Here is a 16,648-nt window from a genome sequence, read left to right as displayed (position 1 = left end):
TTTGTTAGGTGTCTTACATAAACACCAAAACAAAAATCTAAACCGCACCTTCCTGTTTCTGAGTGTAAATGGGGGTTTGGCTCTTGTTATGAATGCCCTGCATTTCTATTCATCGTGACTCTTGACTGAATTTAACTATGGGTATCTAGCTCCTAAAGAGTGTCCTTGATTTAAATAGATAATATCAAGGTATTTTTCTCAACCAAGAAAAGATTTTGCATCATCTACTGAAATTATCTTCATAACTCTTTGGGTCTTTTGGCATTTCTAAGCTGACTAATGCTTTCCTTGTTTAAAGAATGTTCAATCCTAAACGGTTTTTGCTGTCTCTAGGTTTGTTTTGGTTTTTCAGCCTGGTGATGGCCCCCCTTTAAATGCACTGATATAGCATTCATCTGTTGATTTATCATGGATTAAGGAGAGAAAAGGCCTCACTGGGCCATGGCATTGCTTGTCAGTAAATTGTCAAAAAAAGGTCTGCTCTTCAGTCACTTTTAATAGTGTGGTTAATGAACACATTTAATGGTTTTTCTTTATTTTTACTACTTTCGACATTGTAGATACATAATGAAGACATCAGATATATGAAGCAATGGAATTATGTAGAAAGGAGAAAAAAAAGATAAATTACTCTAAATAGGTCTTATATTTTAGATTCCTCAAATAGGAAGTAGCGCTGCAAACTCTTGGCCTTCTCTCAATGAACTTTGTTACGACCCGGCTCAAAGCCGCAACATAAAAAAAATAAAGATGAATACCAGAGTGTTAGTGAGAAGAGGTTTTATCTAAAAATGGAATAGCAGGTTGGCTAAAATGGTTGGTGCCACCAAGGCAAAGGCAAGTGAGCTCCCAGGAAGCTTGCCTCAGGTATGCTTTTATCCACACCTGACTAGTTGTGGCCAATTAGCACCAGCTGAACACATTGAGATGATTAGGGGCTGCAGAGGGACGTAACACCTCCTCCCTCAAAAGGGTTCCTCTAGGACCCCTAAACAAATTAAAAGCCCCTCTGAAGCCTTGATCCCTCAAAAATAAGCTTTTAAACAGGGATGCCCCTGCATGAGGATTTGAAGTTGCCACACTGAACACACAAAAAGTAACATGTGACCAACACAAAGGGGTACAACAGTCAAACCCAAAATGATTATTCAACCTGCTACAACACAAAATGAGAGCAGCCACGAATAATAACACAAGTGATCTGTGGTCTCCACCACACAAACGGTCACATATAATTGGCCTCATACCACAACAAGTTATTTTAATCCACAAGGTTCAGTAAAGCAAGCATACTAGTGACCAACCACAAAATGGAGTTATGGCCACACAATGATCACATCAAGGGTGGCTCAGCACCCCACAGTGTTATTGCCATCACCTGGCCAACAACACTCACAAGTGACCTAACAAAGGTAGCCATATTCCCCACAACACTAAAGGTCACAGCACAAAACACGCACCACACGAGGATCTCATTAGCATATATCAACACTGACATATTAGATGCACACACGGTGTACACACTATGCCAACATAAAAACGACCTACCCGCCTCAGCTACAGACCATAATTAATGAATGGTCTCAAACCTCCTACCAAGTTTGGTGCCACTGATTTACTATGTGTAACTCCCAGCCTAAAATGCTAAAAACAATAAAAACCTAACTTTACCTACCTAGTCTTCAGTGGTGTACCAGGCTCGAGGCAACTTTAAATGCGAACTCGAGAGCAGGCAGTGGACCAGAGATATGGTCTCCTACCAAACTCCGAAGCATACCCCCACCCAGGATAACCACCAAACACAACAAATTAAAACAACAAACAAGTGCTTCGATGGAAGGGCAGCACAGCACCCAGCTGAAACACACTTACTAAAGGGACGTTGCTCAATCACAGTGAGCACCATCACTCACCCACTTTAAAGTAAAACAAACTGATATTCAGTCTCCACTAAAATGTCCAAAGATCCCGGACGAGCCCCCACTTATGTTACAACTCGGCTCAAAGCCACAACATAAAAAAAATAAAGATGAATACCAGAGTGTTAGTGAGAAGAGGTTTTATCTTAAAATGGAATAGCAGGTTGGTTAAAATGGCTGGTGCCACCAAGGCAAAGGCAAGTGAGCTCCCAGGAAGCTTGCCTCAGGTATGCTTTTATCCACAGTCCCTAAAACTATCAAGCGTTACCTTGAAACATGAGGACCGCTCCAGGAAAGGAAGACCAAGAGTCACCTCTGCTGCTGAGGATAAACTCATCTGAGTCACCAACCCCAGAAATCACAAGTTAACAGCACCTCGGGGTCAAAGGAGCTTGCAAAGAAAAGCGTCTGGACTTCTTTAAGTTGCTTGAAGATGTTTCACCTCTCATCTGAGAAGCTTCTTCAGTTCTAAGGTCAAATGGTGGAGAGTCCCAGATATAAACCTAGTGGGAGTAACCCCCCACGGAGGGACAAAAGGACCCCCTGATGATCCTCTAATCGCCTGAGCCAAGGTGTGAAACTGGGTGTGGGTCCCAATCAGCCAGAGTTTCGGGTGTGTTCATTGTGAAACCTGGCCCCACCTTATCATGCGAATTCCTGAGGTCAGATGGCCCAGGATGTGAGTGGGCGTTAAGGCGTCTGGGAAGGGATCTCAAAACTGGATTATAGATGGCAGAGAGTTGGTGTCGTAAACCCCCGCCTCTGTTCAAAGATGGTCACTCACAGTGGACATAGATGGCTTCTTTCACTCCTCTTTCAAACCATCTGTCCTCTCTGTCCAAAATGTGAACATTGGCATCCTCGAAAGAGTGTCCTTTATCCTTAAGATGCAGATGGACTGCTGAGTCTTGTCCTGTGGAGGTGGCTCTTCTGTGTTGTGCCATGCGCTTGTGAAGTGGCTGTTTGGTCTCTCCGATGTAGAGGTCTGGGCATTCCTCGCTGCACTGTACAGCATACACCACATTGTTAAGTCTGTGTTTTGGCGTTTTGTCTTTCGGGTGAACCAGCTTTTGTCTGAGCGTGTTGCTGGGTCTGAAATACACCGGGATGTCGTGCTTGGAGAAAACTCTCCTGAGTTTTTCTGATACACATTGTTATTACTTTCATTATTATTCATGGCTGTTTTGGGATGGTTTGTGTTTGGGATTTTAGACACTGGGTTCTGGGTTTGTGCTCCCTCTGTTGGTCCCTGGTGTTAGTGTTCCCCTGTCTCGTCAGGTTAATCAGGTCCAGCTACATAGGGGATGATAATGTTGTTGCGTCTGTCCTTCTTATCCTCCCTCGCTGGTGTCTGGTCTTCTTTTCTGTGCTTCTTTGCTGACTTTAAGAACGCCCGTTTAGGATAGCTGCACATTTTGAGTGCTTCCTTTACATGTGTGTGTTCCTTCTTTTTTCCTTCAGGCTTAGAGGGAACATGTTCTGCCCGGTGGTGTAGGGTCCTAATTACTCCAAGTTTGTGTTCCAAAGGGTGATGGGAGTCAAAGAGGAGGTACTGGTCCGTGTGTGTGGGCTTCCGGTAAACTTCGATGTTGAGTTTGCCGTTCTCTTCAATGTGCACAGCGCAGTCCAGGAAAGGCAAACAGTTGTCCTTTGTGTCTTCCCTGGTGAACTTGATGTTTTTATCCACAGCGTTAATGTGCGCAGTGAAGGATTCCACTTCTTGTGTCTTGATTTTGACCCAGGTGTCATCCACATATCTGTACCAGTGGCTGGGTACTCTTCCTTTGAAAGAGCCAAGAAACAGCACCTCATTTATCTGAGCTCTAGGCCAGATAAATGCCACACAGAGTTCCAGTAGCAGACACATCTCTACATCAACTGTTCAGAGGAGACTGTGCAAATCAGGCCTTTATGGTCAAACTGCTGCTGAGAAACCATTACTAAGGAAAAGCAACAAGAGGGGAGATTTGTTTGAACAAAGAAACGCAAGGAATGGACATTAGACCATTGGAAATCTGTGCTTTAGTCTAATGAGTCTAAGATTTGAGAGCTAAGAGCTAAGATTTGAGAACCTTCACAGACATTTTGAGAGCTTTGGTTCCACCCGCTGTAACTTTGTGTGACACAGAAAAGGTGAACGGACGGTCTCTACATGAATGGTTCCCACCGTGAAGCATGGACAAGGAGGTGTGATGGTGTGGGGGGTGCTTTGCTAGTAACACTGTTGGGATTTATTCAAAACTGAAGACACACTGATCACGCCTTCTACGTTCAGTCAAACCCATTATCAGCAACTCTGCTCTAGATCTGTGCGTGGTAAATCACTGAGTTGGAATTTAGTGGCCTGGACTAGTAAGTCCCAAGAATTAGTTACACATTAATTACACGTTATTATTATTATTTTAAGATTATCATATTAAACAAGTTACCTGATTTTAACTCATTTGTTTTGTTTTTGTTTTTTCAAATGACGGACAGAGAGCCTAAAAGGTTAGTCAGAGTAAACCATTAGTATCATGATATGATTTGATACTTGATACTTGATTTGGCATTGTTAGGAGTCAGATATGCGCAGGAAATGTATCTAATCCAGGTTTGTCAGCTTGCAACATTTCTTCACTTTTCTCAGACTGAGAAAACTACATCAAGACACCCTTAGCAACCAATCAGTTAAACCTAGATACTTTGTGACTGTGACATGAGTCTGATAAACCCATGGTCTTCACTAACATAGTCATTATGTTAATTTTATTCTGAGGGATTTGGTGTAAAAGATTGATTTTGACAGGAAGAAGATCTCCATTTCAGCAATTTGTTGCTGAGCATCTGAGTGTTCAGACAATTTGCAAGTCCTCGAAAATGCAACACAGAGGAAAAAAAGACAAAGCTGCACAATGTAGTGCAGGAAAATTAAACCTACAATGCGACGCAATCTAAGCACTGTTTTTATATATCTTTTGACAAAAAAGATGAATCAATTTTCTTGGTTTTAACTTACATAACCACTCTGTTATAGGAAAGTCTGCAATTGTCTTTTTTTCCCCTCATTTAAAGATTTTCCATGTGTGCTTTTTGTCTGTTCAAAGCCTATTCTTGCTCTCAGAAACTGAAAGGAAACACATTTAAAACATGCAGAGTTCACCATGTGTTTAAACATTGCAAAGTGTATATTAATCTTTATATATACTTTGTATATCTATATTTTATTATCAAAGCTATAAGATTACTGATGAATGTTAGACATCATTTTTATTTCCCCGGAACAATATTAGTGCTTGTTTGCAGGACTATGGTATTGCATTTAATGTATGGTCTTCTTTTTCTTATAGTCAGTGATCCACTCCATGAACTGCCATCTTATCATGGCCCATCACTGTGGCTAAGGCTACCAAGGTAGCTTAACAATTCTCTGGTGGCCCCTAGGATTTCTGGGATTCACATAGTACTGTACTGGTTAACACGCCTCTGCAATTTTATTTGGAAGTTGAGTTGATAAACTGGGGGACGAAACAGTATATTCTAACTTCAAGGGGACCACAAACTGCATCCCTGAGAAGGTTCGTGCCACAGTACTGGAAAAAGAATTGAGCTCATTAGTTAAACCTTGTTTTCAGGAGAAACAGTGCAGTTTTAATCTTGGCTGCAGAACACTGGAAATGCGCTTTATCTTCTCTACGATATCCAAGGATGAATTTGTCCAAACACTCTACCTAAGAATTGTGCTTGATGGTTTGTTGTAGCTATGCCTGTAATCCTTACCTTTGCTAACAATGGAGAATTTCTTGTTCTTTACCTCCCACATGGTGACATTATTATTATTTACACATGTAATTGTGTGTACTTTGAAACCTTTCATCTTGGCAGCAGTGTAAGATGAGCAATTCTCTACAATGTGCTCGTAGAATACGTTACAGATAACTACACAGACACATAGAGCTCAAGGAGAGACTTAGCCAGTTTCAGGGATTTAAATAAAGCTGCTGGGGCAAAATATGGATCACAAACCCCCAAAATTCGCAGTTTGCCTTTACATCTTTGTTTTTCTTCCATGGATAGATGATCCAAGTTGTCTTCGCTTGAGACAGGTGAACAAAACAACACTTTTGTCCTGCAGTACTACTGACTTTCCACTATTACAGAACTTTTTCATTGGGGTGGCCATATGAAGGCCACTAAAAACAGGAGTGTGGCTCAGCAAAAACTGAATTTCCAGTTTTATTGTGCTGTTGTCAAATATAGGTTACTTGTAAAATATGGCAAAAAAGAGAGAAAGAATTGCATGCCTGGTTAGTTTCCAGAAACAGAATTAGAATACTTTATTAATCCCTATGGAAATTATGCTATTAAAGTTGATATCACTGAAAATAGGCACATATGAAAACCAAATAAGATTTTTAAATCCAGAATATTCTGTTTGAATTGATTGAATGATTTACTGGAAGCCCCAGCCATCACTGTAATGATTCTTAGCAGAGTTGAGCAGAAGTAGCTTAAGATTCAGTCTCCCAGAATGCAGTTGTTCAAGAAAGACAAATAAGTATTAGATCATGTAAGAGTGTGAAGTGTTGCCTGTCTCTGTGTTGGCCATAAAATGCACCAGTGATCAGTCCAGGGATTGGCAACAGCTTTTCTGCAGCCTAATATGGATAAAATACCTGAAAATAATAACACCACACAAAGACCTCCATGTGTTTCAAAACCAACTATTTACTGGTACAGAACAAAATAATCTTCTGGCATCACATTTATTCAGAACAGTTGTTTCTGTCCGTCACATTTATTAGAGTTATTACTTAAAGGACAGTCTTGTCAGGGGGGGACAATGTAACAAATTTGTGGGGGTGGCCAATGCCCCCCTGTGCTCATCTCACGTGACTGGAAACAATGGATACTGGAAAGACCACAATTCCAAACTTCCTAGAATGTCTTGGTTGTTCATTTTGATCCCATCCCACAACAGAAGTATTGACAAACAGGTTTTTGCTTGAACAAGTTAATTTGTTAATTTGGATATTCTTTTTAATGTAAGTAAGATTAGACAAAAGTACTTTAGATTTAAGGTTTTCAGGTTTTATTATTATAATAATTTTGTAAGTAAATATTAGAATAAAGATAACAAATAAAGATTACAACAATAAGTAACATCTGCATAATTTAAATAATGTATAAGAAAATCATGGGTATTACCTGGGCTAAAAAAAAAAAGAGTTGCGCTTCACCGGATCTGCAGCCATTCATTCACAGTCCATGCTGTTCTTCCTCAGTCTGCAGGCCTCAGCTCTACTTCTTAGGCCTGAACAGTCTGATTTGGCTGCTCTGCTCTGGATGTCATGGTCCTGCGACCATGACTCAGTGACTTTATGTTTATGTTCTTTATTGTTATTACTTTCATTATTATTCATGGCTGTTTTGGGATGGTTTGTGTTTGGGATTTTAGACACTGGGTTCTGGGTTTGTGCTCCCTCTGTTGGTCCCTGGTGTTAGTGTTCCCCTGTCTCGTCAGGTTAATCAGGTCCAGCTGTTTCCCCCACCTGTGTGTGATTTCCCAGTGTCTCTTTGTGTACTTATAGTGTGTGATTTCCTCTGCTCCTCGTCGCGTTGTCTGTGTTCATACCCGGTGAATCCCCTGCGTGCTCTCCCTGCTGTTCTCCCTTCATGTTCAGGTTTGCCACTCCCTTTGTGTAGTTTCTCCCAGTTTAGTTCGTCCTTAGTTCTGTTTTGCCATCTCCACTTTATGTTCAGTACTGTCAATAAATCACCTTCACATCTGAGTAAGTGCTGCATCTGAGTCCTCCTTTCCACTCTTCACACGGCCGCTGCCCCGGACCGTGACACTGGATTTCACTCTTTATTTACTCAGATTAGTTCTCCATGATCAAGGCTCTCTGCTTAATTCAGTTTTGGTTCAACATTCAGTCTGCGACCCATTCAGTCCTGCAGTAATTATTAAAGTTTAACTAACTACAGTCCCTGATATATATATATATTTATTTATTATCATGTACTTTCATATCAAAATATGCGTGAACAGTTTTATTGTTATCTCACTGTATTATAAATAACTCAATTTTAGGAAAAGTCGTAGAATATCAGATGATTTTTAAAATGTTAAGGTGTCAAAATGAGTTCCTTAGTGGTTCTAATGTTAAAGAGTAGGAAGTATTGGGCCAGTTGTTCCAGGTCATATGATTCCTGTAGAACCATGGTGAAGATCTGGTTCACATTACTGAGAATAAGTGACTCATTCTGGGATAAATGGCTGTTTGACTACTTTAGTAAGAAAATAAATTATAATTACATATCCTTATAAGGTGACAGATTTAGTTGGTGGTGAAGCAACAATACACAGACACTGGCTCTGCCTTTAAAGATTAGCTACTTCAGGAACATCAAATTACAGCCCTCTCTTACTTTAGACTGCTGCAATGACTGGTACAAAGAGTACCAAAAATATGACATAAGATTTTTGGTGTAACGATCAAAATAAAATGTGTGAAAGGAGATTTTATTGGCAAAAGCATTAAAGGAATTTATAGGACATATGACACTTGTGATTCTTATCCATCACGATTCATAGGATTTAATTAGAATTACTGCCCCACTATTAAGATCTGAATAAATGTACTCAGTCAATGTTTGTGCAGTAACCTTAACTAAAGCTAAGTGTTGTCCTGCACTAATATATAGCAACTAATTTCTGATGCAACATGGATCCTCAGTGCAGCTTGACATTACAGTCATTTGGACTTGGCATATGTGTTAAAGACTAATTAGTGAGGAAAACACTGTCAAGATGCCATATGGTGGCAAAGACAAAGCAGCTTGCAGAGGTCTGGTGCCATCCAGTACACTTAAGAAATTTAAATGCTAGAAAGGCAGCCTGTGTCTACAATCGAGGTACACCATATGGAAATGAGGTCAAATATTATCAAAAAATTGACATTTTGTATTTCACATGCACAAAGAAGAAAAGTGTGTGAGTGTGTGTGTCTCTTTGTGTGGTGGTGGTGGTGGTGGTGGGGGGGGGGTTGTATGATAGACCAGTGGGCTCGGTGTGAATTGTAAGGTTAAAACAAATTTAAAACTGATGTAACTATCTAAATTACAGTAAGAACTACTAGCAACTCACATGCTCAATAATCTTAACCGTCAAAGCATGCAGTCATTTCTTAGAGCTGCTCTATAGATGAGAGGGCACAGCATTGGGTCAAATGGATCACAGGAGATTATGCTAATATTGAAAGACGGAGCACAGAGTCTTGTCCTCATTCAGCTGAGACAAATCCTTGTGCAATGCGACATTATATAACAATTCTTACCTCGTTGACTATCTCTACAATTGTCTTGTAGGAACACTGACAGAAGTGTGAAGATAATGTGGTTGGGATCTAAAGAAAAGGAGAAATGTAAGCATAAAAGATGTTTACATCATTTTTTTTCAAAGGGGATTGTTGACATGTAGATATGAGGAAATTTTCAAATGTTTGCTACTGTTAGAGTTATTTACCCTGATACTAAAATAGATTAGATTTAGGATGTTTCACAAATTTCCCATGTAAGGGGACATCATTAGCATTACATTGGGAAGATTTGCAGCTCAAATATTGCTTATATTTCTGGTTTGTGCAAGATTTTTGCTGTCATCAAGCTTAAACGCTAATCAAAAGTTAAAGTCCATCTTCAGTCACTTTCTACTAAAGTGATTAATCTGTTAATAATAGGTGGGCAGACTCTAGCATAGCTGAATGCAGGCTGCACTATTTTAAGTACAGGCTTAATTAAAAGTGTAATTTTAGTATAAGTCATTAATGTTCGAGAATCATTTTCATCAATTCAAACTTTTTTTTTTCCAAATAATTCTTCTTTTTAAAAGTTCGATGTATGAGATCCCTTTCTTAATAAAAAGTCTAATACTGTTAGTGAATACCAACACAGTATGTAGTATAGTAAGTGAATCAGTCTATAGAGGATATTTTTTTCTTTCAAACAACTTTACATACATTCTATCAGTACTCAATATAACAAGAAGCCTTTACAGTAAGGTGCAAAGAAAATACAGCCTGTTTAAATTCTAAGGTTTTACATATCAGGACATAACAATATTATTGTCCTTAGTAGTGCTTACAACTTGCGTAAATACAACTGCAGATGAATGACTGAACATGATGTTTTGTCATGACATGTCCTCCTCCTATGCATTTCCTGTGCCACTATGTACTTTGTAAAAATTAAGGGAAAATGAAGAAACAGTGTGTGAAAACTATTGAAAGCAGACAGTTACTGTTTCCATAGGTAAATGAAAGCCAAGTCTTGTCATCAGCAAGTGTGACTATCTCTAAAAGAGCATACGCTTTGTTACTTTGCTGGTGTGGATATGTGTTTTAACATAATATCATGGAGGAAAGACAGTTATCTAAGAGATGTGGCTCCCCTACCATCTGGGAAGGGTTATAAGGTCATTTAAAAATAATTTGAAGTCCATCATTCAGGAGCAGATATATGAGGTGCCGTAAGGGACATTATTACTGAAACACTCTCACACACACTATTGAAATTTTATCTCTCACACACACTAGTGAAACGCTCCCACACACACTAGTGAAACTCTCTCACACACTCCACTGAAAAACCAAGGCATTTCAGTTGAACAGGAAGGCATGAAAGTGGTCCTGTTGCTGAGGTTGGGGTCATCCTGTAATCTCTTACGCACTACCTCCAATGCTTCCTGTTGGGTCTGTGTTTCCACAAGCCCCGCTAATTCTAGAGACGTATTCGTCATGAAGAAAACAAGACAGTCGATCGATCGATTATTTGCGCAAGGGAGGCCTCGTCTGTGTCCACCACGAGAATGACCTCCAGATCTGACCTCCTCCTGCTACCTTTTATTGAGAGACAGTTCACACAAAACACGTCAGAACAAAGCCACGCCTCCTTGGTTCTAAGACAGGCATTGTATGTATATGTGTGAACTTCTGTAAGAATGCGAGAATGTGTGTGTGTGTGTGTGTGTGTGTGTGTGTGTGTGTGTGTGTGTGTGTGTGTGTGTGTGTGTGTGTGTGTGTGTGTCAGACCTCCTGCTGACCAAAGGGTCGTAAACGCAGGAAGCTTACATCAAAAGAAGCAGATCTTCCGGATGTATCTGCAATAAAACATTACAGCCCCCCCATCCAGAACCTCAAGAATCTGGGGGGAAGGACAATGGAATTTCTTTCATCAGAGTTGGCAAGCATAGAAATGACAACATTTAACAATTCACTCTAATTGTCACGGGTAATGGGGAAATACAGACTCAGTCGCGGAGCTCTGGATGCGAAGCAAACAGTGCGTTTATTTACAGTGCTCAAAAACAGTCTCAAAACACAAAGCGAAGTGCAAAAATTCAACGGTGATCATCTCCAAATTCCCAGTGGTGTGCAGGTGAGTCTCCCAAGTGATTATCCGAGTGTGTTTCTCCTCCGAGAGCTTAATCCAGCGGGCTCCTTCTCTCCAACCTTCTGCTCCGTATCACTTCCTCCTACAAACGAGTGACAACAACAGGTGAGAAGGGTGGCCGGCTAAAGCTATGTTACAAGTAACAAACACTCTTTACTACCGAGCTTCCAGTACAATCCAGCGTCGACTGCCATCCGGACACACAGTTAAATACCTCAGCCCACGATGATCAGTGACAGCTGGGTGGCAAATTAGGTGCAGGTGTGTCAGCCACTGGGTGGAGGAGGAGAGAGAGAGAAGCACACACATACACACAGGCAGGTCGCCCCGGGAAGGACCGTCCGACCATGACACTAATACTTCCGTGACTGGGATGCAAGTGAAGAGAGATGTAACGTCGTACGAGACCATGGTCTCATCTGCCTCCATAATGACATCTCTCACCTTCTCAACAAAATCCAAAGTGTTCTGAATGTGGTGTTCAGAGCTGCCTACCAATGGGTTGAGGATTGAAGTCAGAAGGGTGCATCTTTCGCCATCTTACAATGCTGTGATTGCAGCCAGATCAATGGTCATGAGAATTTTCATAATTAAGATTAAGGAAATGAATAGAATAGAATAGAATAGAATAGAATAGAATAGCCTTTATTGTCATTCTACAGAGTACAGCGAAATTGGAGTGCCACTCCACAAATGACCTCCCAGCCCATTGTTCCTTCAGTGGGCTGGGTTCAGTCATTATGCAAATGTACTGTTTATAAGATCGGGGAAACCTGCAGTCAGCTGAGACTGAAGAAGTCACTTGGATGAGTGACGAAACGTTTCTCCCACAAAACGCTACATCCAGATGAACAGAATCAACTTTTGGAGATTTAATTACCTGGATGATTGAGCATGCATCAAGACTTCTTCAGAGAAAACAACATTGTAGCATGACTTAGCCCAGACAGTTGATTCTTTTTATCTGGATGTAGTGTAGGGCTGGGCGATATGACCCAAAATTCATATCTCGATATTTTTTAGCTGGATGGCGATATAAGATATATATCTCGATATTTTTTTTTAAGCCATAAAGTAAGAACAAAAAGAGTTCTTAGTCAAAGCTGTGTCCCAGATGTCACACAGGCACTTTTATTAACATACAGCACAGATGTACATGAAAAATTACTCAAAATTAAATTATGAGCATTCATTAAATAATAATGCTCCATAAATAAAAGAAAACAAGGTTGTTTTTGTGCTAAACAAAGAGCTCACAATTGTGCAGTCAAAATGTAAACTAAAAGACGCTGAGCGTAATAACAAAGACAGACAGATTTTACAGCTGCTCTGTTCCCAAGTTTTACTGTGTGACTGATAGCCTGGAGTTTGAAATCCGCTTCATAACCACGTCTCTTACAGGTGCCATTTATGGTCCTTATACACACACAATACGGTAATATTACGTTGATGCACAGTACGTATCACTCCGCGAAGCTCCTCGGTAGCCGTAATGCGCCGACAATCTATCAAGCGGTGCAGCTCCGTAGCTTACCAAAGTCGTACTCAAACATTTTTGACAGATTGCTGAGCGCCGTGTACCACATAAAATCGGTTCGCGGCCACCAAGCACAACCAGAATTCATACATAAGGCGCGCTATCAACTTTTGAGAGAATGAAAGGATTTTAGGGTTAGCGCGGTTAGCTCGTTAGCATGTTTAGCTCGTTAGCACGTTGACGCCGTCCAGCCCCACGCATGGGGCGATGCACAGTAACTCGTTAACGGAGATTTGCCGTGTCCGTCTTGTCGCTGCCTGCACGTGAAGCGATGGGGTAGGAGGGGGAGTTGTCTTCAGTGAAGGCGAGGCGGAGTAACGTTGCGTAGAGACAAAAGTGGACGAAAGAGAGGCAAACTTGCGGCTCCACAACTATAATTATAACGTAACATAGACTATATCGATATAAAGGATATTGTCACATCTTATATCTCGTATAAAAATATATCGATATGTTTTAAAAACTCGATATATCGCCCAGCTCTAATGTAGTGCTTTCATTGGGAGAAAATGTCCGGATGAATAGAATCATATTTGTGGGATTTTCTTACCTGGGTGATGAGCATGCATTAAGACAGCACAGTTTACATTCGCAAAGTTGCTTCTGAACAAACCATAAAACTTGTGGAACAATGTCCTTTGAACAGACCAAAGTGGAGATATTGGGCTATAAGCACAGCTCCACATTTGAAATAAACCAAACACCTCACAGAAGCTGTTAAGCACAGTAGTGCAGGTGTGATGGTTTTTGGGGCTTGTTTTGCAGCCCCAGGAACAGGGCACCTTGTAGTCACTGAGTCAGCCGTGAAATCCTCTGTATACTAGTATTCTAGACTCAAGTGCAAGGTTGGTCTAACAGCTAAAGTCTGGATGAAACTGGTTCATAGAGCAGGGCAATAATCCCAAGCACAGCAACTAAAGAAAAGAATCAAGGTGCTGCAATACTACAGTGAAATTCCAGACATCAAGTCAATTGAAATGCTGTAAACAAAGTCCCATAACTCAACGAACTGAAGCCACACTGTAAAAGAAGAGTGAGCCAAAATTCTTCAATGTGAGTGACAATGTGAGAGGCAGATAAAGTCATGCAGAAAATGATTACTTCAGCTTGTTGCAGCTCAGTGGTTCTACTGGCTATTAAATAGTTTAACCATTTAGTTTCTGTGAAATAAATAATGACATTGATGTATTTTAAGACCTGACAATGACCACACAAGAGGTTTTCAGTCATAAAACAACATATGTGATATGCAGTGCTTAGTACTGGTACTTACTATAGTGCAATAACAGTCCCAGACAGTTCTGCTAATGTCAAATCACAGCTTTGGCAAAGAGTTTTTAAAAATTTCAAGGATTTTCTTAAATGCACACAGCGAAAAAGAAAAAGAGAGAAAAATAATAGGCCACTATCCCTCAAACCACATCCCCACCCACAAATGTTTCTATGTACTGCTGGTCAGTGAGAAAGGAAAAATGAAAGTCAAGAGAAGAAAAGCGTCATGCTGTGGGCTGTGCAAATGACACGGACGTAGAGGGGACCCCCTGCCAGTGTGGACTACTGTGATGACAGGAGACATGAGAGAGGACCAGCAGGCCTTTCAAGTTTTGAAGGGAGAGTTGATGCAGCTACTTGCTGTGGGCAATTGTACCATCTTCGGATCTCAGCTGCACTGTTCTCTCTCTTTCACGTTCACAAGACAGAGGGTGCATGCATATCTATGAGAAATGCTTACTTTGCCTTTGGAAAGCAGCTATTTCATTTTATTTCTCCTATAAGTCCTAGCTCAAGCTTTCCTAACCTTGGGATCAAGATCCCATAAGGCCTTTTTGATAAAAGCGAGGGAGGCTGCTTTATAAACAAGTACTGAACTGTTTGTTTAAACTATTTATTTGCCCACTGAGTCCAGAGAACCTTTTGAAAAAAACATCTTTTTCACTGCCAATCCATAGTCAGTATGTTGCATACTTTGATAAGATTGGTTTGGAATGTGTACAGCCCAAGACTGTAATACTCTGCAGCAGGTGATTGAAACGAATGCAAACGACATCATCAGTACCCATCTACTAAATATCTGTGATATCATTGAGGTGATTTTTACAAGAAAATAACTTCCTGAGCCACAGCATGTTCACCCTACAGATGTCTTACAGGCAATACAGAACTGTGGTAGCATTCAATCTTTGGAGCAGTTTATGTCCTCAGGCTTGGGAGGCTGAATTCCTCCATCAAATTCAACCACACTCTGCTGTATATTTAAATATATATATATATATTTTTTTTATTGCTATCATTTTGCATGTGTACTTATGATTTTGTCAGTCATTCTCAACACACTGAAGTCATTCACTGTCTTTGTGGCGTAAGGTACCAGGCTTAAACTTGCACAGAAAAAACAAGTTTAGCACAGTGCCACTGATCGGCAACAAACTGACAATCACTTGATCTGAAATTTAAAAAGAATGTACTTAAATTAGAAGTTTTATATATAGAAGAGGTCCACTAACCTAATGACTTTGAGCTGAAAGTCTTTGACTTTGATTTTACTTGTAACGCTTTCAGACCATGTTCATTAAATATAAGTACACATTTTTCTACTTGAACATTTGAAGGGTGGAAGCAAGGAAAAATTAGGTTTTAGGAATATGTTTAACTAAGAATACAACTACATAATTTTGTTTTGTTTTGCTGTTTGTAATGTAGCCTCTGAATCACACTTTTTCTTTATCTGACTTGGAGAGTTGGACAAATGACAATTTTGCTATGTTTGTTATTGACACACTACGGCAGGGAGTGGTCTGATGCTCGGCCAGGCCCGGGTCCGAACTGCCAGACCCTCGTTCACCTCCTTCAGACTCTCGGTCTGGGTGTACAGCTCTTCCTGCCAGCGGTGTAACACTGCTGCCTGCTCCTATTGTGCGAGCTCGGCCACCACCTGGGCCAGCGCCTTCCCTGGCTGGCCCAGTCCTCGGTCTGCTGTGACCCCCTACTAGGTTTTGGCACCACTGTAAACAAACCACGACAGATCCCACCACATTTCCATGCTTTTCTGCATACTTTATTCTCATGGTTGCTGTTTTAACAATACTCAGCTACTGCTTTGCAGCTCGCAGCCACACACATCACCAACTACTACCAAGACAGGTCCTAGTTCACCCTTTTAAAGCAGGCACGGCATGATCGTTGATCAGGTACATCCACCTCGCCGCACCCGCACCACCAACCATGTCCCGCCACACACACATACTTGTTCTTTTATATTTATATTTATAGGTGTATTTACATCTATACCTACATCCATAGATGTTTTTCTGCTTATCTTGGTTGTAATGTATTTACATTATTATTACTGTAATATTTTAGTTCCTAATGCCTTCATATACGTTCAAACCAGGCTGGTTACTCTCCTCTGGTATGAACAGGGCATTTTCTCTCTCGGAACTGCGCTCACTGGACATTTTCTCTTTTTACTGATACTCTCTCTAGACCCTTGAGACACTTTTAAATAAGACTCTTGGTACGTTCTCTCACATTCATTCCAATACTCGGGAACCTCTCTCCAGTAATTTGTTCACATCTCTGAGTCTTTATATTGAGGCAATGTTTATTGTTCCTCATTACTGAGGTGATGATTATTGTTCCCCCTATTCCATTCAAAAACTGTGATGGAAAGTCACCAGAAACACAAAGCAAGAACTGAACAGGCCAATCCCAACAGATGTGCACTGCATACGTGATGTGTAGTTACGTTTTCAGGGAGGTG

The 16,648-nt window shown here is 40.6% G+C and overlaps 1 pseudogene; it reads right to left on the bottom strand.

The window, feature by feature from the left end:
• Positions 1 to 2,473: 2,473 nt before the first annotated feature.
• LOC146678842 (uncharacterized) lies at positions 2,474 to 15,953 on the bottom strand (annotated as a pseudogene).
• Positions 15,954 to 16,648: the final 695 nt, after the last annotated feature.

This window comes from Rhamphochromis longiceps, linkage group LG1 (genome assembly GCF_057381845.1).
Source record: "Rhamphochromis longiceps isolate RC_006_pf linkage group LG1, R_longiceps_female_GT1.1, whole genome shotgun sequence".
Lineage (NCBI taxonomy): Eukaryota > Metazoa > Chordata > Actinopteri > Cichliformes > Cichlidae > Rhamphochromis > Rhamphochromis longiceps.
This window is presented reverse-complemented; position numbering and strand designations above follow the sequence as displayed.